This window comes from Haematobia irritans, chromosome 5 (genome assembly GCF_050003625.1).
Source record: "Haematobia irritans isolate KBUSLIRL chromosome 5, ASM5000362v1, whole genome shotgun sequence".
Lineage (NCBI taxonomy): Eukaryota > Metazoa > Arthropoda > Insecta > Diptera > Muscidae > Haematobia > Haematobia irritans.
In genome coordinates, this window is record NC_134401.1 from 162,123,751 (window position 1) to 162,137,315 (window position 13,565).

The 13,565-nt window shown below is 31.9% G+C and overlaps 1 protein-coding gene across 5 annotated transcripts in view; it reads left to right on the plus strand.

The window, feature by feature from the left end:
* Positions 1–13,565, plus strand: part of nemy (cytochrome b561 family member no extended memory) — a 62,830-nt gene that overhangs the window by 22,622 nt on the left and 26,643 nt on the right. Inside the window, exon 1 of one of the 5 annotated variants that reach the window (XM_075312106.1) lies at positions 6,448–6,672. The exons of 2 other annotated variants lie outside the window; for them this stretch is intronic. The gene's annotated coding sequence lies outside the window, so the exon portion shown is untranslated. Of the gene's footprint in view, positions 1–6,447; positions 6,673–13,565 lie in introns of those variants that run through there. 2 more of the 5 variants (XM_075312107.1, XM_075312108.1) reach the window with 2 other exon arrangements.

The window sequence follows — 13,565 nt, forward strand, 5'->3', positions numbered from 1 at the left end:
AACGCTACTGGGTTAGCAACCTAAGAAATATTGTCACCATCATTATTTGTTTGGGTACAGCTGTTACTAGTCTGTCTGTACATATTCGAAATCATAAAAATATATTTTTTTTTAAATTATAATTTCCATATTAAAAGGTAGAAAAAAATATGAATGTACTCACATCAGCATCATCACATTTGTCTGCGGAATTCTTCTCCTCCAGATCTTTGAATGCCTTCAAAAAACAGGGAATGTGAAATAATTTTTTCGTGATTTCTTGACATTTTGTTGTTGTGGAGTACAGATGTGCAGAAGCAATTTAAAGTAATTTCAGTTTGTTAAATAAATGACTACATAGGTTTTTATCAAATTATGTCAAATTGCTAAGGAAATGCCATTTGTAGGGATAATTTTGGGTAAAAGAGAAAAAAAGCTTTAATAAATTTACACTGTGCTACAATATGTTACAACTGTTCAAGATACTGACATATACGACATAAATTAAAAAAATCTAATAAAAACATCGAGAATCGATTATAGACAATTAACAGTGCTGTTGTTTGCCTACAGAGACTATACATTACACTCAATTGAGCTTAAGATTCACTCAATTTCTCTTTGGAAAGCGGGAGTTGCCATCACGGTTGCAACAGTTGCTAGAATTCTACCCAAAATGGAAGATTTTTTGCTGCTTGTTAGAATTCTTGATGTTTTGGTAGATTTTGCAAGTTATTCCTCTCCAACTAAGAGGTACTCCACAAACTTTCTACAGAAATAAAATTTTGACAAAATTTTCTATAGAAATAAAATTTTGACAAAATGTTCTACAGAATTAAAATTTTGACAAAACTTTCTATAGAAATAAAATTTTGACAAAAATTTTCTCTACAAATACAATTTTGACAAAATTTTCTCTAGAAATGAAATTTGACAAAATTTTCTATAAAATAAAATTTTGACAAAATTTTCTATTGAAATAAAATTATGACAAAATGTTCTATAGAAATAAAATTTTGACAAAATTTTCAATAGAAATAAAATTTTGATAAAATTTTCTATAGAAATAAAATTGTGAAAAAATTTTCTCTAGAAATAAAATTTTGAAAACAATTTTCTCTAGAAATAAAATTTTGATAAAATTTTCTATAGAAATACAATTTGGACAAAATTTTATATAAAAATAAAATTTTGACAAAGTTTTCTATAGAAATAAAATTTTGACAAAGTTTTCTATAGAAATAAAATTTTGACAAAATTTTCTATAAAAATAAAATTTTTTATAAAAATAAAATTTTGACAAAATTTTCTATAGAAATAAAATTTTGACAAAATTTTCTATAAAAATAAAATTTTGACAAAATTTTCTATAAAAATTAAATTTTGACAAAATTTTCTATAGAAATAAAATTTTGACAAAATTTTCTATAAAAATAAAATTTTGGCAAAATATTCTACATAACTAAAACTTTTATAAAAATAAAATTTTGTTAAATTTTCTATGGAAATAAAATTTTGACAAAATTTTCTACAGAAATAAAGTTCTGACAAAATTTTCTATAGAAATAAAATTTTGACATAATTTTCTATAGAGAGTATACATTACACTCAATTGAGCTTAAGATTCACTTAATCTCTCTTTGGAGAGCGGAGTTGCCAAAAATCTACCAAAAATGGTAGATTTTTTACTGCTTGGTAGATTGGTAGAATTCTTGATGTTTTCGTAGATTTTTGCAAGATATTCCTCTCCAACTAAGAGGTACTCCACAAATTTTCTACAGAAATAAAATTTTGACAAAATTTTCTATAAAAATAAAATTTTGACAAAATTTTCTACAAAAATAAAATTTTGAAAAAATTTTCTATAAAAATAAAATTTTGACAAAATTTTCTATGGAAATAAAATTTTGACAAAATTTTCTATAAAAATAAAATTTTGACAAAATTTTGTATAGAAATAAAATTTTGACAAAAATTTCTATAGAAAAAAAAATTGACAAAATTTTCCATAAAAATAAAATTATGACAAAATTTTCTATAGAAATAAAATTTTGACAAAATTTTCTACATAAATAAAATTTTTATAGAAATAAAATTTTGACAAAATTTTCTATAAAAATAAAATGTTGACAAAATTTTCTATAAAAATAAAATTTTGACAAAATTTTCTATAGAAATAAAATTTTGACAAAAATTTCTATAGAAATAAAATTTTGACAAAATTTTCCATAAAAATAAAATTTTGACAAAATTTTCTATAGAAATAAAATTTTGACAAAATTTTTTACATAAATAAAATTTTTATAAAAATAAAATTTTGACAAAATTTTCTATGGAAATAAAATTTTGACAAAATTTTCTATAAAAATAAAATGTTGACAAAATTTTCTATAAAAATAAAATTTTGACAAAATTTTCTATGAAAATAAAATCTTGACAAAATTTTCTATAGAAATAAAATTTTGACAAAATTTCAATAGCAATAACATTTTGTTAAAATTTCTATAGCAATAAAATTTTGACTAAAGTTGCTATAAAAATAAAATTTTGACAAAATTTTCAATAGAAATAAAATTCTGACAAAATTTTCTATAGAAATAAAAGTGTGATAACATTTTCTATAGAAATAAAATTTGGGATATATAAAATTCTTCTAAAAAAGATTTCATTTCATTTTAATGGTGTTTTTGAATCCTTTGGTTTGTTGTAGCTTCAAAAGAAAAAATCTATTAATAAAAAAAAAATTTCTCCACCAATGACTTCCCCAATGTAGACTGAAACAACCAATCAAACTACCCTCAAAAGGTGTTTGATCTGTTTGGATATGTAATGCATGTATTAACACATGCATGTGTGTACATTTAATTGAAGACGAAAGTTATTTGTGAATTGGTATCCTTTAGCCACTTTGTAACAATCATTATCTACACGAAACATTCTCACTCTCACTCTCCCTCCCCAATATTCAACAGTTTATGGTTTAACAAAGTAATTCTTTTATTTATTGTTTTGTTGATTATTCTCCAATAGTGGTGTGTAAGCAGTGGTGGTTTGGCCTCAATTACTTACAAAGTTCGCGGTGGATTTGACCTTCTTCTGGATATCCAACACTTTCTTGACACATGGTACAGGTGTGCAATAGCCATTGAATGAACACAAAATTACATGAAATCAATTTTTATTGTTAGTTTCTTAGGTCAGCTAAAACACTAAATCAAAAACGATTTATTTAAAGTTTGTGTGTGTGGGTGAAAAATGTTGCATTAGTCCCCACCCTTGTTATTTTAGTTTGATAACCTTTTTGGGTATACCAATAAAAATTCGATACAAAACAATAATTAAAAGCTTCAAGGTTAGAAGCTAATTAATCAAAGAGAGTTTGTTTTAGGTATTTTTTCTATTTTGGTAATAAAGTCATATTTGGATTAAAGAAAATCTAATATTTATGGAATAAAGAATTAGGGTTTTTGTAGAATGCTACCTCAATTATATTAATATAAGAAAATCGTCCCTTTTAATTGAATATCCCAAATATAGATCTTCAAAAATCATAAATATTATTTGAATTGTCTTAACAGCAAACATTTCTGTAACGCATTTATATTTGAATCGGTTTAGCAAAGACCACAACCTCAGTGTTGGCAAATTCAACGGAATGTTTATAACAGTACTGTACACGGGTACATTACATTACACACAGAACCAGTAAGCCAATCTTTAACAGTAACTACCTAACATTAATATGAGAGAGGGAAAATGGCACTAACATACACAGAAAAAAAAACGAACACACTGAGATTCTTAGTAAAATGCGAATAATAATACAAAAAAAAATGTCATACGCTCCACGAGACCATGTCGGAGTAGGAGTTGGCGCTATTTAACGTAAGACCAAGAAACGAACGAAAAAATAGACTGCAGACTGTAGACGTCTTATATGCTCCGAAGGTGAATACTGTTTCATCGGCCGGGAACATGAATCCGTCACACTGTTTTCCTCCATTCACAATGTGTAAACCTGAAAGTGAAAAAAGTGAAACCACCATGAAAGAAAATGTATGTTTATGTTAGAAAATCTTAAATAAAATAAAGGGTGATTTTTTAGCTATTATCTCTATGCCAACAATGGTTACAGAAGCTGAAGCACGTTTCGTGTTTTCTGTCACTGTCAAAAATCTTCAGTTTGGTCTATATTTGAATCATGAATCATCTTACAAACCAACACGATGGCAAGCTATTGAATTTTATTATCAAAATGCGTGCTCAAGGGGTCATCGCGTATTTCTTGTGTTCAGCGAGGAAGCTTATGTTTGGCTCAATGGGCTGTAACGACGTTTTTTCACCTATGCTGGGAAAGTAAGTCGGGTCTCCAGGTTCGTCACAAAAATGTATTTATCTAGGACCTTCCGAGAGAGAATGACATAGTACAAATAAAGTTAATCCACTGCTAGCATGGCTCCTCTGGTGATGATCCACAGACGACTACACAACTACCTCATCGCGGGAGTGGTACTTTCCAACCTCGGTTATAGGAGCTTAACTTCGCTTAATACACCACTGGGAGTTCAACTCCTCTTAATAAACTACTGGGAGCTCAACTCCTCTTTACCTTACACTGGGAGCTCACCTCCACCTAATACACTACTGGGTGTTCAAGTCCTCTTTACCTTCCACTGGACGCTAAGCTCCTCTCAAGAGAGCTTGAGATGGAGCCATTGAACCTATTAAATAACGAATAGTTACTGTCAAACAAAAGTAAAAAAAAATCAAACTGCCATCCGCGGAACGATGGAGTGTAATTGAAAATAAAAACAAGTATATACGGCCGTAAGTTCGGCCAGGCCGAATCTTATGTACCCTCCACCATGGATTGCGTAGAAACTTCTACGAAAGACTGTCATCCACAATCGAATTAATTGGGTTGTGGTATCTTAAAACTTCTTAACAACGTACCAAATTTCAACCAAATCGGATGAATTTTGCTCTTCCAAGGGGCTCCTGAGGTCAAATCTGGGGATCGGTTTATATGGGAGCTATATATAATTATTGACCGATTTCGACCAATTTTTGCATGGGTGTTTGAAGCCATATATTAACAACACGTACCAAATTTCAACCGAATCGGTTGAATTTTGCTCTTCCACGAAGATCCGGAGGTCAAATCTGAGGATCGGTTTATATGGGGGCTATATATAATTATGGACCGATGTGGACCAATCTTTGCATGGTTGTTAGAGATCATATGATGACACCATGTACCTAATTTCAACCGGATCGGATGAAATTTGCTTCTCTTAGAGGCTCCCCAAGCCAAATCTGGGGATCGGTTTATATGGGGGCTATATATAATTATGGACCGATGTGGACCAATTTTTGCACGGTTGTTAGAGACCATATACTACCACCATGTACCAAATTTCAGCCGGATCGGATGAAATTTGCTTCTCTTAGAGGATCGGCAAGCCAAATCTGGGGATCGGTTTATATGGGGGCTATATATAATTATGGAGCGATGTGGACCAATTTTCGACTCAGAATTTCACCACGACCCAGAATATATATACTTTATGGGGTCTTAGAGCAATATTTCGATGTGTTACAAACGGAATGACAAAGTTAATATACCCCCATCTTATGGTGGAGGGTATAATAAATGGCAAAAGGAACGATGAGAGCGAAAGGGATGGAACTAGTGAGAATCGTTCCTTTTAGTGAACCGTTCATTGGAACTAGTTCGTTCCGGAACGACACAAGACTAACTTGAGGTGCAATTGTGGTCAACATTTGCATAAAATACTCTTCAAATATTAAATTATATGAACCGTACTATCGATTCAAAAAAGAATATATATATATACAATGATTTTTTACTCATATTAAATATCTACTGAAGTATTTAGAAAAGTTTCTTGCTAAACTCTCTTTTTTCTATTTACAGTTCCTAACTGATAGAATTTAAGTAAAATTGACGCATTTTAGATACCTACTGAAGATGCAACAGATGGTTTTTAGTGTAGATCATATTATTTATAACTCCATACCAATTAAGAAAATATTTATTATACCCACACTAGGGCGTTTACACTAACACTCTTTTTTTATAACGTTTGCAGTATATGCTAACAGCACTTTTGACTGTTAGCATAATGTTAACAGTAAAAATCCAAAATGTAAACAACCGCTTAACATTCAGGGGACATCAACATAACATCAACCAAAGTAACAACATCTCAAACCAAAGACGAAAAAGAAAATGAACCATTTCGTTTTTCCTTCGTTAAAACGAAATGCTGATCACAGCAATTGATCTTGTTAGCTGCTAATGCAGGCTGTCGTTGTTATTGCTACTGCTACTGCTCGTCTGTTGTTATTTTGTTTGGGGACAACAGTTTGAGTGTGTTTGTGTATGTATATACTCGTATGTGAACGCTAAGTACTTTATTCATTGCGATGGCAAATTATTTGTTCAGTTAGTTAGAGAAGTTCGTCGGGCGCTGAATGATCATACTTTCTCGTACGCAATCAAGTGTAATTCTTTTTTGTATTAAGTCTCGCCGCTATCGTCGCTGTTATTAATTCGATCGCTGTGTCTTTTTGTTTTGTTTTGATTTTGGTGTTTTTTTTTTTTGAGTTCGTGGTGTTGTTGTTGTTATTTTGGAAAAACAAAAATCAAAACTAATCGAGTGGAAAAATGTAAACAAAACTTTTGAATAAATTACAGCTACCTCTCCCCCACCACAAGAACCTTACCATACTTCTATAAGAGTAGTACATTGTTAATCGTAGGGAAGGTTGTGCAATAAAGAAAATTAATAGCACTGATCGAGTACTATTGCTTTAGAAAATTGCTTTTTAACATTATTTCTACCTTTCACACTCTTTAAAAGCAATCAGTCATTGTGGAGGCAAGACTCAAATAGATTCGTATACATAGAGAACAACCTGAGGATTCAAATATCCAAACTTTTCAATAAACATTGAAATACCTGTGAATTAATTTGATCCAAGGCAGATTATTTAGATTTTTGTTTGTTTATTTTTTTTTTGATATTCATTGTCTCCAATCCCTCTCCCCCTATCCCATTGAGAATAAAATTGGTGATTGCGAAGTGGTGAAGTGTTTTAGGAGCCTTATTTCTTATGGAGAAGTCTATTCATATTTATTTGTGATTCGTTACGAGGGCTACTTTGGCATTTGCATTTTAAATTTCCATTGAGAATGACGTTTGGAAACTTGAAGTAGTAACGGTATAAATATTTGAATTCCTTCACATACATTTGGAGAATAAGAAAATTGTCATTGAGTGCTTAGAGGAACTCACTGTAAGTGTTTGTGTGTGTGTGTGTGAATGCGTTTGTACGTGTTTTTGATCATCATCACGAGTACTTTTGACTTTGAGAGAATCTACTATGACTTTGGAAATTTGTTATGTCCATTGCTTTTATTATTTTGACTCGCCTGTATTGATGGTGTCCGTCTGGCCATACATGTGGCGTCTACTCCCCTATGAATATTAATCAATTGTACACTATTATACAAAAGGAAAAATTATGAAGTGAAAACGGTTTAGGAAAATTCGATGAAAATTGCACAGAAAAAAGCTAATTTGATTTGTGGGAAAAATGAGCAACGTTGTTAAAATAACGAGAATTTAAACTTTTTGACGGAATTACGAAATTCCTCTTTCACATAAAAGCATATGTAAGTGCATTAAAATTAAATGTTGGCATTGAACTTATTTGTACGATTGAAATTTATACTCACGTTTAGTTCTTACAATTTTTGAGTCATACTAGTAATAAAGAAAATTTCTTGAGAAAATAAAAAAGAATTAAAACAAATTATTTTTTAAGTTAGTTTTAGCAGCAGCATATTTTTTATGGAGCAATAAGTAGTTCGAGTTTTAATATTGTGAACATTTCACTTGTATTTTAATTAAATGTAAGTTCGGATTCGACCAATCGTTTGGCGATATTTTCTTAACCTCCTTATAGATTTGAGCGATGTAATTTTTGTTTTCATCAAAATTACAAATTGAAATTTGATTTAGGTCCCAGAGTATCAGGATTTTTTTGTCATAAGGAAAATAAATTCTAGCGATTTGTTATTCCGTATATTGGAATATGCCGTATTGAATTTCGAGTGTAAATGTGTATGGTGATGGGGGTATAAAAAGTTTGTCATTCCATTTCTGGCATATATCGGTTCATGTTTTGATATACATAGCTCCCATATAGACCGACATTTTAAATTCGTAGAGAGCTACACCAAATTTAGTATATGTTTAGCACTCTTATTCGGTTAGTGATGTCGGTGTCTCTTCGATTTAGCGCCGAAATCATTCATCCTTATTCCTGAAGTCGCCCCCGCCTTCGTTTTTTGTTGCTTTTAGTCTGTCGCCACTAAATGGTATTGGTCCGTTCGTCGATATATTCTGCTATCGACGAAAATCGGTATTCCTGGTCTTGTTTTTTGTCGCCAATATCGTCGCTTTTTGTCGCCGTTAAATTTACCAGCGATGAGTTTAGTGATCAATTTTTAATTGTGAATTCTTAATTTTTTTACAAAATTAATTTTTTGCACATCAGCTGATTGTTTTCTAGTGATATAGGGCATTTTTACCGAGTATTGTAATTGGTACAAAAAGTAGTCGTCGCCGTCGCCTCTCCACAGGAATACCAAATTAGTGGCGAGGCGACGAAAAAGTGACAGACGTCAAAAAGCGTGGGCGAAAGCGAAGGCGACAATAGGAATAAGGGTGAGTAGTTCGCCATAGTATAGTAAACCTGTGATATTGGGCATTTTTTACCGAGTATTGTAATTGGTACAAAAAGTAGTCGTCGCCGTCACCTCTCCACAGGAATACCAAATTAGTGGCGAGGCGACGAAACAGTGACAGACGTCAAAAAGCGTGGACGAAAGCGAAGGCGACAATAGGAGTAAGGGTGAGTAGTTCGCCATAGTATAGTACACCTAGACCTCGCTGTGCGTCGCAGATACGTTCCAAAAAAACACGACGCAAAGTGAATTATTAGTTTTTATGGCAAATCATGCAAAGATTGGAGATAGATAACAACGATAACAACGCAACTTCGAAAATCTAACGACGCAAAGTGAAAACTAGTACTGATTCAACAGCAACGCAACTTCGAAACAACGCAAAGCGAGGTCTAGGTGAACTGTAATCAGCCACCACATTTTCCTCTGACGGAATATCATTAGCATTCCTGGACTTTGATTTCACAGCCAATTTCTCATATCCGAAACGAATGTTTTCGTTCGACTAGAATGCCCAAAACAGCTGAATTTATAAAGGAAAATCAGCTGTTTTCGGCATTTCAGTCGAACGAATGCGTTCGTTTCGGATATGAGAAATTGGCTGTCAGTGTTTATGAAAGGAAATTTGTTCGAAATTTCTTGTCTGAACTATCTGGCTAAGCATAAATCGCTTGTCTGCTAATAGAATATTAGGATTGATTTTTGTCCCTTTTCGAGGCACCTGGATGTAGCTCACCTTAAAGTTAGCTGAGTTATATTTATTTAGGGAACCACCGTGGCACAATGGTAAGTCAGCGAGCCTTGGAACATGATCACCCCAAACATGTTTCAAGAGCATAATGTTATTTTTTCACGGGTAACATGGAACATTTTTGACTCAATAATAATGTTTTCTCGCCACCTTTGCTTGTAGAAATCAGATACATATTTCCGTGTACATAACATGAAAAAGTAGCATTATAGTCTTGAAGTATGTTTGGGATGATTATATTCCTTCTTGTTTAGCACCGGTTTATCCCCTCTCAGTAATTCGTGTAAATTAACTGAGAGTTTCACCCGAGCCACCGTGGTGCAATGGTTAGCATGCCCGCCTTGCATACACAAGGTCGTGGGTTCGATTCCTGTTTCGACCGAACACCAAAAAGTTTTTCAGCGGTGGATTATCCCACCTCAGTAATGCTGGTGACATTTCTGAGGGTTTCAAAGCTTCTCTAAGTGGTTTCACTGCAATGTGGAACGCCATTCGGACTCGGCTATAAAAAGGAGGTTCCTTGTCATTGAGCTTAACATGGAATCGGGCAGCACTCAGTGATAAGAGAGAAGTTCACCAATGTGGTATCACAATGGATTGAATAGTCTAAGTGAGCCTGATACATAGGGCTGCCACCTAACCTAACCTTCACCCGACGTTCGGACTCGGCCATGAGGAAGCGCCCAGTCATTGAGCTAAACATGGATGAGGGCAACACTCAATACATCTTTGTGGTATCACACTGGACTGAATAGTCTAAAGGCGATTTCGTTTCGGTGAAAAAGTATAACCCTACGGTACACTAATTTTCCCCTAATTGTCCTTGCTCCCAAATTATAGTACGTAATGTCAAAAGAAGGATGCTAATTATTAAAGCTGTGAGGGATTTTATATCCACTATACCCAACCTACCCTAGTTGAGCTATTTAAAAATGAATCGATATTGTCCTTCTTCCATGAATCCGTAATGTCGAAAAGTTGACTTTTCCAAACATAAATAAGTCGAAAATCTAGCTGAGCTTTTCAAATTGAATAAATGTTCGATAATAGCCCTTTCTAAAGAAAGTTTATTTTTTTTTTTAATTTTGGAAATTCTGCTTATGAATGAAGAAATTTTGGTAAATTAAAAAGAAAAAACGAACATTATGACGGTAAGATGGTTAAAATTCTATACATGAAGGATAATTCCTTCAGAATAATTAGAAAGTTGAAGTTAAACATCAACATGCATTTCCATTGTATATCAGTGTAGTAATTGATTTGATGTTCAAAGAACGTGAGATCGTTTGCAATAGTTTTCTCATCTTACACGCGAAGTCATACACTCTCACAGTATACTATAATTCATGAGTGTGCGTGTGTGTGAACATTTTAATAATTCAATTGTTAATAAATTTTGTATTCCTCCATCTAGCAACAACAACAACAATAACAAATGATCAAATGAAATGTTTTCATTTCATTGTTCTGTATTTTCAAGTTACAGATATTTGTTGTTGTTGTTGTTGGTCGATTTTACTGTTGTTGTTTTTTGTGATCATTTAGAACGGCATTAGACGACATAGATACTCGTGTATGTCGCATTCGGGCAATTGCATGGCGTTATGAAAATTAATTGTTGCCACACAGCCACCGTTCTTGTAGTCTCATGTGTTGAAGAGATGGGGTATAGAGATTTGGATTTTGCCGGGGAAGTTTTTCATTAAAGACAACAACTACAACCGAGCGTCTCTTACTAACGGAAATTAATATTTAAGCGTTGATCTAAATTGATTAATGTTCACATTAGACAAGAGGCAGAGAGAGAAAGAGAGAGAGACAGTGTGAGAGGTGTTCGAGAAATCGGGAGTGCCAATAAAACATATGAACATAAAGAAATAACTATATAAACTTTGTTTTAGAAATAAATATAAAATATAAACTCTGTTTTATTTGCTGAATCTTATGTAAATACAGATGGATGTATTTACCTACGTTTGCCGAAAAAAAATACAAAATGGAAATTAAATAGATTCACACATCAAATTAAAAGTGAGATTGACTGATGGTGTGCTCCTATTTACTCTCTAACAATTTTGGAAAGAAATAGAAAAGAATACTAAATTTGGCATTTTGGGTAAATTTGTAGTACACAGAAAAAAATATCACCAAAATATTTCCAATTAAAAAATTGATTAAAATTGAAAATTTTTTCAATTAATAAATTAATTGATACAAATAACTTTTCAAACAAGATGGAAACATTAAGTTATTTATGTTGTCTATGGTTGAAAATTTAAAATTTTTCAATTACAAAATTAATTGACTTTTTAATCAAACCAGGAAGAAAACTTTCGGTTAATTTTAGAAAATTTTGAATATTTGTAGAAAATGTTAACTAAATAGTATTACAAACGTTGGCATCACGCCGATGTCATAAAAATAAGTAAATACTTTTCGACAAATTCAAGAAAATTTATTAGACATAACTAAATTCTTTCACTTGTTAAAAAAAAATTTATAGTTTGAAGGAAAAACTTGGAGTTCAAAATTGCAAGAATGTCTTTAGTGACATACGAAGTTCATGGTGGACGCATTTTTGGAAAAAATTTACAAATTTAAAGAAATTCTGAACTATTTTGTGGAAGACACGAATTTAGTTAATCTTTATGCTTCATTTGAGTATATTTTTTTCCTCGGTTTTAGATAATTTAACTAACGTACACAAAAAATTATTAGTGTAAAGGAAACTTTCTCCAAACATAATAATTCCATGAACTAAAATAAAGTTAAATTGGCTTTAGTGAAATAGAGTGTTCACTTTTTTTTGAGTGTAAGTCATTTAAAAAGGGTGGTGGAAAATTTTTCAATTTTTAACTAAAAATTTCTTTTAAACAATCAATTTTTTAATCAAACTAAAAACACTAAGTCAGTTATAAAAGTAATTGAAACTGGTTACGTTTTTAATGAAAAATTTAATTGAGTTTTGCAATCAATATCAATTAAATTTTTAATTGAATCAATTAAAAAATTTATTGAAATTTGCAAATGAAATCAGTTACTTTGTTTAATCAAGTATTATTATGTATGTCCAATACTTAAACAATTAATTAGATTAATTAATTTCGTGATTGAATCAGAAAAAAAATGTTTTTGTGTGTACAGCAATATTTGGACAATTCCCACAATAAATGAAGGGATTGTTAAAATTAGAAAAAAAAAACAAAATAAATCGTAGTCTATTTTTTTAACAGAATGAGGGACAAGTTTGACAATTTCAAAAATCAAGAACAGATGAAGAAAATAGGGAACCCAAAAATCAGTGAACCATGAAAAAAGTTTATGTTAGAAAATTTTAACTAAACAATTTTACTAATTATACCCTGCGCCACACTGTGGAACAGGGTATTATATGTTAGTGCATATGTTTGCAACACCCAGAAGGAGACGAGACAGACACATGGTGTCTTTGCCAAAAATGCTTGAGTCGATATAGCGATGTCCGTCTGTCCGTGAACACATTTTTGTAAGCAAAGTCTAGGTCGCAGTTTTAGTCCAATCGACTTCAAATTTGGCACAAGTATGTGTTTTGGCTCAGAATAGATCCCTATTGATTTTGGAAGAAATCGGTTCAGATTTAGATATACCTCCCATTATATGGCCCCAGAAGCCAGAGTTTTACCCTAATTTGCTTAAAATTTTGCACAAGAAGAACAATTAGTACTATAGTAAAGTGTGCCAAATTTTATTGAAATCGGTTCAGATTTAGATATAGCTCCCATATATATCTTTCGCCCGATATGGATTAATACGGTCCCAGATGCCAAAGAGTTACCCCAATTTGGTTGAAATTTTGCACTAGGAGTACAATTAGTAGTGTAGTCAAGTGTGCCAAATTTTATTGAAATCGGTTCAGATTTAGATATAGCTTCCATATATATCGTTCGCCCGATTTACACTCATATGACCACAGTGGCCAATCTTTTACTCCGATTTGATTGAAATTTTGCACAAGGAGTAGAATTAGCATTGTAGCTATGCGTGCCAAATTTGGTTAAAATCGGTCCAGATTTAGAA